Here is a 13,798-nt window from a genome sequence, read left to right as displayed (position 1 = left end):
GCCATCTTCTAAGACCCTCCACCTCCCTTATCAACAACTCCCAACCCGACACCACCTGCACCTCAAAAAATATTATATATCGCCTCTCCTGTAACTTCTGCCCTGCCTTCTACGTGGGCGAATGCATGACCGCACTTTCCCTCCGCATGAATAACCACTGATATTCCACCAAATCTCCCACCTTTCTTAATTATCCCATCCCTACTCACACTGCTTCCCACAACCAATCTTTCGATAACTGACTGCTTCTCTGTTTCGGTGATTGAAACCCTTCCCAAATCTGCTAGTATAATAGAGGTGAGAACCCACGAGATGGCGCATATTTGGGTGGCCCAGTCATTTAAACCGCCCGGGCTGAACCAAGCCCACTGAATGCATCATATGGCTGCCTACATATCCCCTCCCACCCCTTGTTCATTTCCCATTGGTCCCTTACCTCTCCTTCCCTCACCCCTCCCCCGCTCATGTCCTCTCCGCTCTTCCCCGAGAACGCCATTCTGATGACGAAGGTCGTGCCGTCGAAACGTCAAAACTACATACACGAGTGTCCTTTCTTTGTGTTTCTATGTTTTAAAAATCTACATATGTATTTATATATATATATTTATTTAAAGTGACTTGATTCTCAATTACCAATTTTTTTTATTTTTGCAAATTGAGCCTGTTCAAAACGTTTTCTTTTCATTTCTCCAGATGTGCATGTGGTGTTTGCATCAGTGGATAGTGCCATTGGTGCTGAGGACCCGTTTTCAAAACTCGGAGGATTGTACATAAGGACAACAGGCAACATGGCATCTGATATCATTCCAGCAGTATTGCCAACATTGAGAATGGGTAAGATTTTAAACCCAATACAAGTCTCACAGAAGTAATTATATGAGAACTTACTGCTGAGGGTAGAAAACCACCACCACTGAGAAAAGGAATAAAATTCACGTCAATGGTTTCGAACCACATGTTTTGTACATAGAAGCGCACAAATGATAATTTTTTTGTGCCATTGTTATCTCTAAGTTCTATAAGTAGATATTAATTATTTCATTGTGCTAAGAGCAAGAGTATTTAATGATAATATACTGACTGATTTCCCAAAGAATTGGCGGAAGGATTAAAATAGGAAAATCTAAGGAGATATGAACTGAAAATGTATAGCAATCAAGAGTTTAAAATATAGAATGAGAATAGTGACTTAAAAAATGGTGCTGAGTGCGGTGCGCTATTCAGCCCTGGCAACTCATAGAGTGGTGATTAAACTCTGAAAGGAAATCTTAATCAATATTTGTGACAATGCATGAATTTAGGCAAAGTCAGGTCCTATTTCTATTATTTGATGAATTCATTTGGCAATACACAGAATAATATGTTGAACATGTGTTTCCAGTGCTTGTTGTGGGCAGGAGTCATCAGGAATACATTGGTCATTGCTATTTGGACAAACATTAAAATACATAATTATGAAGTATTAATGAAATATTACAGTAATTTTAAGGTAAAGAATTTAAAAAATTATTTTTTTGTGCATTTTTATGCAATATTTGAAATTGGATTGATATTTATTTGGAATGTTTTACATTTGTGATCTCTTGTATGTGACTTGTAGACAAAAAGAAGTGGGTTATGTTGCTTCAACTCTAATATTCCTTATAAAACCATAAACACAGTAATCAACCCGAAGGTCGGTTTTGTAGGTGATGGTAGAGTTCACCCAGTACTAATCCCCATGGCATGTGAAATTCACACATGAGGGTAGGGGGTCCAGTTCCTTTCCATGTGCCGGTTATGGCTTCCCAGGGAGATCTCGTACCCGAAAAATCACAATGCAGCTTGGGTGGAGCTGCAGGTGCCCAGACATGCTTGCTCAGGAATCAAACCCTACTACAGTCAGTAGTCCAACTTCTGGACTACTGCGACCCACAAAACTGCTTATGCACTTTATTTATTCATTTAATGAGATTTGATTGATTTGGGCAAGATTGAGACTTCACATACACCTAATCCCCTAAATAATGACCTATGCTGAAACAATTAAATGGTGCCTTGATGTCTAATATAGGATATGTTAATTTTTAACAACATTATTCCGAATTTCCTAACAACATTATGCCAAATGTTTCTTAAAAATATAAATATGGAGGATGGCCATCGTTGGGGCAACCCAGCAATGCAATTAGAGTGAATCTTTCAACTAAATTAGACTTAAATGTATGTGTTCATATTTAAGTGACCAAACATAATCATTGCAGGGATTGTTTGCCTGGGAAATACGGTCAATGATGCATTTATTAATTCAGAATAAGTAATCGAGTATATCTAAAATACAGGTTCCCTCTTTGGAGGAGTTTATTTATGAATGATGAGAGAAAACAAACAGTAGTCCACCTTTATATCGAGAGGATCCAATGGTACACATAGTTCAGTATCTCGTTTGATAGACAGAGAACTTAACTTGAGACATTTAACAAAAAAATTCTACCACAGCCAGGAACCGAATCAGGGCACTCAGGGTGGGTAGATAGTATTTTAGCCTTAAGATTATTCCAAAACCTGTAAGTGGAGATCATGAATTTCCTTCAGTGTTGGATTTTTCATGAGGGAGGGGGGAAATAATAATACTCCTACAATGCAACAGTCAATCAAAAAAGTGGTCAATAAAAATTTAATAAACATTAAATTTGAGGATAAAAACCTGAACAGATAGGGGAGTTTGCCTGTTTGGGAAGTATTTTGAAAGAGTGTGTGCAGAGCAATGGGAACATTAAAAGAACAATTGCATGAAGTAAAGAAGCAAACACAAAGAGGCGAGAGTTGATGACAGACATCTTAAGTAAAGGTGTAAGGGAAAGAGTTAAGAAAATTTAAAATGGAGCATAGTTTTGCATGGCCAGGAAACTTGGTCTTGAGGAAGGAGGATGAGCATAGATTGTGGAGGTTTTAGGGATCTATGTTTGAAGAAGATTGGAGATAACAAAATGGGCGGAAAGGAAAACAAACAATGAAGCTAACCATGAGCTAAGCATGATAATAGGGGAAGAAAAATGGCTGTTGGAAGAAATTCAAAGAAAGCATGACAAGTGGATGGAGGCAGAAGATAGTGAGAGAGGCAATTGGATGCTGAAAACAGCAACAAGAGTGGAGAAAGCTGGGAAATCAAGGCGAAGGAGGAAACGAGATCGTGCATTTTGGGTGGTACATTAAGGCCGGTAGAAAGTATGCAGATCTAAAGAATGAGTTATTATTTTATTTGGAGTGGGGCCGAAGGACATTTTTTGTATTATAATTTAGGACTTAGGAATGTGGTAGCATGTAGTAAGAAGGTCCATCAAAAAAATATCCTAATCCAATAGAATACTGTTTGAGGAATATGACAAACTTCGTAAAATTCACGAAAATTTTATAAATACGGTACTAACCGGTTTCGTGACATCTTCAGGTACAATTTTTGACAAAACTTTTTGAACAATTTTACCTGAAGATGTAACCTATGTGGCAAAACTGGTAGAACCGTATTGCATGCATCATACAAAGGTTGCCTTATTCCTCAAGATGAATGCTCACAAGATTGAGCACGATACCATATATTTATCATGCAGTATGAGGGATGAACTCACCTTTTAAATGCTATTGTTTCATTTCCATTTAAGGGTATTCTACCTGTCAAATATCGGGTGATCATTGCTTGCTACATATCACGAGAACCCCATATTTCTTTGATGGATGCTGAAGATAGCAATAGAGGGGAGAAAGCGAATATAATAATGATTCAATAATAAGAAAGTGACCGTTCCAATTCTGCATCAAACATTATTCCCATTCCCTTCTTACAGCGAGGGGCAAGCCCCTCGAACAGCATCCGACTCAGCCTTCAGCGTCCCTTATAAGGTATAATGTCGGGATCTCCGTCTGGATTGCAATTCCATCCCGTCACGAAGCGAGGAGTGGTCGGTGACGTCTTCTTCGCATGCTTGCGCACGAAGGGGACAGAGCGAAAGCAAGAGACGGCATATTTCGAAGACCGTGAAAAATTTTCCGCGAAAGGATGGGCGGGGTCCAGGAGAATTGGACGAGGGTAATGCCGTAGGAAGTTGGACCGTAGAGCCCGGGGGAGTGAAGGGTGGAGAAGGAATTGGACCAATCAGGGAGCTCCGGTTGACAGGATCGAGATTGTAGGCCGCTACTCCGTTAAAGACACTCGGCACTCGTCTCTGTACGTCACAGGGGTCGGTCGTCTAATTTCAACCCCCTTCTCCCCACCAGGAGAAAGACACACACAGAGCGCGCAGTCAATTGTCTTCGTTTAAAACTCTCTCTCTCTCTCACGACGTTTCGAGACGAGCCCCTATCAGGGGTCGAGCGAGGGTCAATCGCGACACGACTTTACAGTGCGTGACATTAGCTTTTTTCCCTCCCCCTTCCCCCCCCATCCACACCTCCTCTGCCCCCGGTCTTCCTCCCCCAGCCACGAAAAATCCCTGCAAACTGCGTCGAAGGCGATATTTCTCGGGAGACAAATTGTTATAATTATAACGACCCCTTTTCTGTCAGGGTTTATCCCTGAACATATGGAGCGAGAGATGCGCTCAATATCATTTGCGCTCACCATTTGATTAGACTGTGATCGGCTTAAATGTATATTCTTGAACATTTCTTTGGCTAGCATAGTTATTTTATCGTCACGGGCACGCATATTATACTATTTCTGTCAGGTATCACTTCATAACTCGGTAATTGGCTCATATATTTTTATAAATCTTCCGTTAGGTATGAATTCTTTAAGCAGTAATTGGCGCACACGTGAATTTCCTAAATTTCCTGGCAGGCATCAATTTTAATCTTTGATTTGTGTAAATTTTTCATTAAATTGACACTTATGCACATATAATTCCAGCATATATATTTTTGAAAATTCCATTATTTCATCAAATTGCAATCGACGTCCCTGGACCATAATGAAAGTAATCCACATGATTATATGGCGAAGCGACTATCCATGGCAGCGCGGTATCGTCGGTCGGAAAATGTGGTTGGGGGTCTGCCCTTCTAACGCAGCCGGTTGCCAGTTTGCTCCGATCAGTCAGAATGGAAAGACGTGTCTCCGCGTGAACTGTATTTTTCGACTTTTTAACACGGCGCGATGGAGCCCTCAGCCAACCGTCCTTCATCGTTACCAACTTCCTGGTCCGGAGCACCAGGTCCGGAGCGGTGTTCCACCAGCCCCCTTACAGTCTCGACTTGGCTCCATACGACTTTGTTTTGTTTCGCCGACTGAAGAGAGAGCTGAAAGGAAAGCATTGGGAGACCGCGGAAAAACATACAAAAGCATGTTACAACGTTCCTGAGAGATATTCCCGTCGAGGAGTTTCAGGGTGCCTTCCAGGAGTGACAGACACGTCTCCGGAAGTGTATTGATGCAGGGGGAGAGTATTTTGAAGACTTATAAGCATTTGTACAAGTACCATCAATTATTCTATTTTCCCAGAGAATGCGCATTACGTTTATAGTGTACCCTGCATATACGAGGCATGTCCAGAAGGTATTCAGCCAGGCAATAATTTGAGAAAAATAGCATACCTAGAACAATGAGACCTTATTCCCCTTCTTCGAAGCACTCACCTTGGGACCTCACACACTTATCTCAGCGTCTCTTCCACTTTTCAAAACAATCGGTCAAGTCCTTTTACGGAATGGTCATCAGCTGCCTCGTCACATTATCGTGCGACAGAAGTGAGGGAAATTACTAATAATTTAGGAATATCAAAAGATCGCGGCGGTTACGCGCGAGGAATTGCACAGGGCAAAACTTTGCGCAAGATGGGTGCCGCGCGCGTTCACTGTGAATCAAAAACGCATTTGGTCGGTACTTTCCAAACAAAGCTTGGCGCGCTTTCGATTTGTAATAATGGATGAAACATGGATTCGCCATAACAAACCATAATCGAAACAACAATCCATGCCGTGGATAGAGGACGCTTCTTCAGCTCCGAAGAAGGCGAAGACGGTGCCTTCGACGGGAAAGGTCATCGCGTCGATTTTTCGGGATGCAAAAGGAATTCCACGGATCGACTATCTTGATAAAGGAAAAACAATAACTGGGGACTGCTGTTTTAACCTTCTATCGAAACTGCGCGCAAATATTCGTGAAAGCAGACCCGGCTCGTAGAGGAAAAATACGGTTTTCCATCAGGACAATGCACCTGCCCACAACAGTGCTTTGGCAAATGGGAAAATTGAGGGATTTGCACTATGGCGTGCGGGAACAACCACGCTACTCCTCGGATTTGGTTCCCTCAGACTTCCTCCTCTTCCGAAAACTCAAACTTTGCCTCGCTGGTCAGCGTAGGCGCCGTAGACGAATACTTGGGAACACTTCCGGAGGAACACTACAGAGGCGGGATAATGGTACTGAAACACCGCTGGATGAAATGTATTAAAGGCGTTTATGATGAAAAATAAAACTTTTTGAATACACATATTGTACATTAGATCAAGAATTTTTCAGAGCACCCTCATATGCATATGAGAATATATAATGCTTCCTACTCTTACCGTAATCATTATCATCTGCTTTTCAATACTAAAACTCATTTACTGCATCCCTAAATCCTTTTTAGAATTTTTTTTTCAAATACAATAGTGGTATAATCTTCATCATAGATGATATACAACAGAATTACAGACAATCAATACAACATACAATCACAGAAAATCTTCACCATATTGCATAGTGGTATGATATTCATAATATACAGTAGTAGTATAAATTAAAAATTTATAAATGGGATACTCATTCTGGTCCTGCTAAGCCAGTCAGTTCTGGCTCGACAGCAGGTGTCATGTAAACGAAAATAATAGCATAAAGTGTAGCAATTATAAAGCTACATATATATTCTGTGTCAAGTTTTTTTCCTAGCCATAATCCATTCTATGCAATAGCCAGTTTTTTATTTTCTCTTTTACAGCATTTATTGACTAATATTTTTAAATCTTCAGGTATTTCATTAAAAATAAGAGGTACAGTAACCTCCAATTTTCTTCTGCCTTGGTGCGTATGAATTTGTTTTGTTATATACTTAATATTTTCCCTTAATGGTAATTCCTTTTTATTTAAATCAGGTATTTTATAGTTGTCATAAAAATAGTTTCCTGTTATGATGGCATATCTATATACAGCCTGTCTACGGGCAGAATTAAAATTTATTGAAAGATATTTCTTCCATCTAGAATATTAGTATTTTTTGATCTAGCCTTAGACATTTTCTATAGAACTTTTTGCTGTTTCATTTTTAGCATATTAATTTTTCTAGAACCAGTGGATCCCCAGAATGTTATACTATATCTTAAAATACCATCAACCAGTGATCTTCACCCATTCAAACTTACAAAACTAGTAATGTAGTGAACTTGACGAAGGATGTAATTAAATTTGTTATTTATTTTTAAATTGTGTTCACTGAAGTTAATATTTTGATCAATGATTACCCCCAATTAATTATATTTACTCACTTGTTCCAGCATGGGGCAATTACAGGTATTGGTGGGGTAATGTAGGCAGTAACGTGAATGACTCTGTTATTGAATATCTATGATGTCAGAGGTTTTGTGTTTCACAAATATGACTTTAGACTTTTTTTCTGATTGGTAACGAGATTACTATCATCTGATCATTTACTGATGTTATTTGAGTCAAGTTTTATTCCCTGAATAGCTGCTTTTAGTTCCCTATACTTCGATATGAGTACTGCATCATCAGCATACATTATCAACTCGCAGAAATGACAGCATTTGAATATGTCATATATATATAAATGAATAAATAAATATATATATATATATATATATATATATATATATATATTATAAATGGCAAAGGGCCAATAATAGATCCTTTTATATTCAGCTTACTGTAATTAATGCTCAAATTATCACCATACGATCAAAGAAACAAATTGAATCAACTTCACTGAACAGTATATCAATTCACGTGGACCCTGTACAGAGTAATTATACCGAAATATGTTTCTGCCCTCTCCTCTCTCCGCAGTGCCACGCAGGATGATTTCCCACAACTGCGACGAGCGGAACACCCAAAGTCTTGGCGCGACGACCCAAGACGGCGATGGATATCTAGAGTTTGAGGATTACCTGAGTCCAGGAGAGCCAAAAGATTACCGCCTGCACCCAATGTATTTCAAGAAGACGCAGGATGCCAAAATTGTGGTAACTATGACGACATTCAAAATAAAATCGAAACAATAAAATTCCTACGCGATGGATATTTACGAAATCGACCAAAATTGTTAATGGTCACATTTATTCGCTCCTTTTCCTCAAGTTCGTCTCTTTATTTACCCATTTGCATGCATTTCTGTTATGAATTGCGAACTTTTATTACCTATTGCCGGCCGTTTCCTCCACTAGTAATTCCACGGATGGGCAGAAGCGTTTTGAAATTCATTGACGGCATTGCTGTTGAAAGTATGACGTAACTCCCAGAGTCGACTTCGAAAAGTTTTGCATGGAAACATTCCAGGGTCAAGCGAGAGCCGAAGGTCAAAAACTGTTCATATCACAGTTCCATAATGTATGCGCGGGATATTAATTTCATGTCTTGAGAAGTGACTAAAATCTAGACTTTACTTTATCTCACTTACCTGTCAACGAATCTCGAGATCTCCAGCGCCTTTCTCTTGAACCGAATTATTCACGTCCAAGAATGAAAGGGAAATTCATCAAGGAACACTTTCAAGACGGAACCAAAGGCAGCACTTCATTGAGACCCATGGCGTTTCGATAATTTATTTGAACAAGAAGTAATTGAAACTTTGGGAAAAATGCGTTCTTTTTCCCGTAGAAAAAAACAGAATAGCAAACAATTCCGTGCTTGATGCATTTTTATGACGAACTGTAACGGCAATTATGCCTCCCGGACTCAGAAACGTATAAATTAACACCTTTATAAAAGTGGGAATTTCCAGACATGGCAATTAAAAGTAATTAAACTTGTCCTTAATAAACGGGCTAATTTATTGGTGGCAAATCTCCCATGCAGTGGGCAATTATTTCCTTGGACGGACATCAAGTATTTAACATTTACGTTGGGCATGTAACTTGTATTAAATTTCATTTACATTAAGAGCAAATATGGAAGAAGGGTCACGGGCACCGTGGGTGGTGAACTGAAGTGTGGACTGTTGAAAGCGAACGTTCTGATTTCTGCATCTGAGGCAGATGGCACACACATGTAAAGGGAATACCCTCTTACCGGACTTCAGATCTTGTTCAATATTGGCGGTTCTTCGTAAAATTATTTATGAAAAGATTTAAGATAGATTGTGTAGCCAACAGATAGGCAGTTACTGTGATAGTATTTTACAGGTAATAGTAGCTTTCAGATGGATGCATGCATAACCTCTGCTATATTTCTAAGCCACACGTGACACAAGGCTCAAAATTACTTTTAAATATATACAAGCCAACTTAAACTCAGCATAGGCACTTCCTCCCTTCATTCCATCCAACATGCCAATCCTATTTCTACTCCTTACTCATTTGCCTAACATTCTCCCCTCAATCACATTCTTCAGCCAACCAATATTCTCTGCATCCATCTTTCCTGCCTTCTTCGGATTTCTCCCAACGATCCCCTCTCCACCCCCACCGTACCCAGCTCTTACTCGTTTGTTTTCCTTTCGGCTCATTTCACCTACTCCATCCTCCTCCACGCCCACATTTCAAAAGCCTCCAATCTACTACGCCTATCATCCTGATTCAACGACCATTTTTCAGCACTAGATTGTAAAAATGTGAGCCATTGGTATAAAGTTTTCAGAAGAAAAAATTAACACAAAATTCAAAAGTGAAGAAAGCCAGCTCTACTTACTTGGTTGTATAACAAATTGAACAGCACATTCCTAAGAATTATAATAATTACATCCATATCCCTAGTAACCCCAATCCGATATTCAATTATATAATATAAGGTGTCTAGAGTACTACATAATGAATTCAAAACACTACTAGGAAATATAGGAGGAAATGGAAGAACATTTATATTTATTTCAGTCTTCTCATTAATTATTATTAATCATTTCATAGGATTATTCCCATATATTTTTTCCCGAAGAAGCCATATGGCATTTACCCCTTGGATTGCATCTCAAAGGAGGCAATATCGTACAGATCATTGGGGAGGAGTAAAGTGTTAAGATGGAAAACATCTCGAAGAAGAAACTCCTCACCAAGTAGGGACCGTGGATATTTTCCAATATACACATATTCCTCCTCCCCGATTACGGTCGCCATAATGCGGGAAATATCGGTGTAGGAGTTAGCTTTCATCAATTTATAAGTTTATTGGCTTGAGATTTTTCTTCCCAAGAAAGTTACCGCGCCGTAAAAAAATCACGCTCCAAATCTTACTACGAGTATAATACCAAAGTTTTAATTAGTATTTTAAATACGCCTTTACTTATTATCGAAGTTATCAGCTCCCGCCTCTCTTCAAAAGCATCTTAAACTAACGCAATCCTTTTTATATCCTTTATATAGCCAAGAGGAAGGCTAAGTCAACTATTAACATAGGAGCACCCAGACTAGAGCAGGTGGAAAATGTTTTCTATCTCATGAAGTGTTTTGGACCAAATGGTCAAAACAGTAAGGGCATAAGAAGAAGAACTGCGTTCAGAAAAGAATTTTTCGCCCAGAGATGGGAATGATGATGACGGGGATGTTGAGTAAGGATTTCAAGAAAAGGCTCGTTAAAACTTTACTGCGGAGCGTGGTTATGAACGGCTCGGAAACATGGTCACTTAAGGAGGATGATAGGCGTAGCCTGGAGGCTTTTGACATGTGGGTGTGAAGAAGGACGGAGAAGGTTAAATGAACCGAAAGGAAAACACACGAGGAAGTGCTGGGTATGGTGAGAGGGGAGTATAGGGAATTGTTTGGAGAAATCCGAATGAGGCAAGAAAAATGGATGCAGAGCACTTAGATTGGCGATGGGATGTTGAAGACTGTGATAATAAATAGGGGACGACGTATGACAATTGAGGAAGGGATAGGAATAGGATAAGCCAGACGGACGGAAGGAACGGAAGAAAGAAGTATGCGGAATCGAAAAAGGGTTTATTGAAGTGTCCGAATGTCAGATTGTGTTTTTTTATGATAGGCAAAGGAATGTTTTCGTGCCGCTGCGTAGCCCGTGTTCATCCAAGACCTATATTGAACGGTAGAATACCAACAATAATATTTTACTTGGCTGATGAAATTCATCGTTTAATGTTTCTTGGTGTTTAAGTTCAGCGGTTAGAATTTAGTTCCTTTTCCCCTCACATAATTTATTACAAAAGCTGTAGAGGTCATCGCTCAGGACGATTCGAACGACCAGAACATAAAACAATACCAAATGGTGCTTACGTCAAGCGATTATACAAAGGGCGTGTGGCGGTGGCCTAACACCCACTGCCACACACCCTTGTGTGGGCTTGCAGGCTTAAATGCAGACGTGGATCAATCTAGTTGAAAACCCAGCCGCGATACCCTTGTGGTGTACGGCGATACCCTTTGCACCCTGGATCTCTTGTGCATGAAAGTCTCCCTTTTTTACCGCAAGCGTAGTTCGAGGGCAGCGGATACGGAGAGGTGAGCATCTGCATGACCCGCCATCGCCCGGACGAGCCGAGGTCAATGGTCAAGGCGGCCTGCGTCCAGATGATCTCGGGGAATGCAGAATTCGCCCTCAAGGACCCATGTCCCGGCGGGGAGCCCTACAATCACGGCTGCCTGCCTATTTACTTCAGGCTGAACGCCACGAAAACCTTCGGAAGGTGCACCGGTAAGGAAACCTCTGGAATTCATCTCTTGAAACTTCTTGAATTCCGAAATAAGGTGGAAAACCTCGTAATTCATAAGGATTTAAATTTTTCATTTAACCACGAGAAGCATGGAACAAAAAGAGACATTTAATCCATATTCGACAATCGTCAAACGCCAAGCAAATGCATTTGACGGCGTAGACCACCTAATCTTCTATCATTTATCAACGTGTATCATGTACTTAATATATGAATGTAGCGCCTATATCAATAAATGTGCGCATATATTGCCACGTGAATTCCGAGAGATCAAAGATGTTGGCCAGGGTAAAATGGGCAAAAATTAGGAAAGTTTTGCAGTAGATGGAAGACGACCAATACTGCAGCTGCACATGTCATAGATGGAACAAGTGAGGATTGGGAATTAAGAATCGGGATAGGCAGTGCCAGGCAGAGGAGTAAGACATTATCGCCAGTCCTTTTCAACGTATATGCAGAGGAAATCACAAAGGAGGCTAGGGAAGGGCTGAAGGTAGGGGGGAAAAATCAGGTGGGTCAACGTTCAAATCAATTACGATTGCGATTATTCAATAACTAATTAAACAGTCACCTGAAATGATCTACAATAATTGCAGAATTGGTTCGATATGTATGGGATGAGAATCAATCATAAGGAGCGGAAGGTAATGAGATTATTAAGAATCAGGAAGGCTTAGATAAACATATAAGTTGGGGAAATTAAACTAGAACAGCTAAGAACAGTTCAGCTGCTTAAGTGTTCTGGTAGAAAGTGAACGGAGTGATGTGGACATTAGTCGAAGGATCATGGCGTTAGGTAAGGAAGCGTTTACAAAGAGGGAGGGGTTGATGGCATCCATCTCAAGGAAAAAATTACAGAAAAATATAGGCGAAATTTTTAACATTGAGTGCAGTTTTAGATGGATGCCTTTATATAAATGAAATGGACGGAAGGGAAAACCAAGGACGAAATTCTCAGTATGGCATAAAGGGAATAGAAACGACTATTGGGAGAAATTCGAAGGAGGTAGGAAAAGTAGTGGACAAGGGAGGTCATGTAGAATAAAAACTCATTTTTTAAATGAAAATCGCAGTCTTTTATTGTCAGGCCGAGAACTTTTCACTTTACCCTCGTATGAGAAATGTTGTGTGTAGCAAAATCGTTTATTCACGCTGAAATAAATGCGAACATAAAAATGCTGGAGTGAAAAATGAAATAAAATCTTCTATTTTACTGCGATGTACACTGGCATTGTCTACCTTTGATCGACTCGAGCCACTACATTGATTTAATGTCCCAATGGTACGAGGTCGCGACCCGCAGTTTTGAAAACACTGCCATGGATAGTTTCACTTTCAGTGGTAACCATTTAAAAATTTGATTTATTGTAGGCGGCGCAAAAATCTTGTGCATAAAGCCGCTCTATTACCGCTATATATACATATAAATCATAATAGTAATAGGAAAAGTGAAGAGTTAGGCCCATTGAATTCCAAAACATCCACAAAACAAATGTATCGCACACCAAACGGTAAAATATATGAAAATAAATTAGCACATCCTATGGAGTTTTTGAAAATATTATGCGTAAACACATATTTGAAAAGTCTTAAATATTTGCGTACTTAAAAATATAATTGACTTTAAAAAAAAATTCTTTATAAAAGAACCATAGAGCGCGGGTGTTAGCACTGGGAATATGGTAATGCCTTTCATTAACAAAATAATGTTTATTTCCGCCCTATTTCCGTAGTAATTTTTATCCAAGTACCATATTAATAGGCTAAACACTTGGAAGGGGATTATAAACTAAAGATCAAGGCGTGATATCTTCTCTGGAAATACTAATGTCCATGATGTAATTTAAAAAATTGAATGCGTTAGATTTCATCTCTGGAATTACTAAGGACTTTCGAGATGTTTCTGTTTAAAAAAAAACTTATATTTTACCTTGTAGTTAACCGTTGAT

This window comes from Hetaerina americana, unplaced genomic scaffold (genome assembly GCF_022747635.1).
Source record: "Hetaerina americana unplaced genomic scaffold, ioHetAmer1.1.p SCAF_88, whole genome shotgun sequence".
In the NCBI taxonomy this organism is placed as follows: domain Eukaryota; kingdom Metazoa; phylum Arthropoda; class Insecta; order Odonata; family Calopterygidae; genus Hetaerina; species Hetaerina americana.
The sequence above is the reverse complement of the archived record's forward strand: the minus strand, read 5'-3'. Positions refer to the sequence as shown.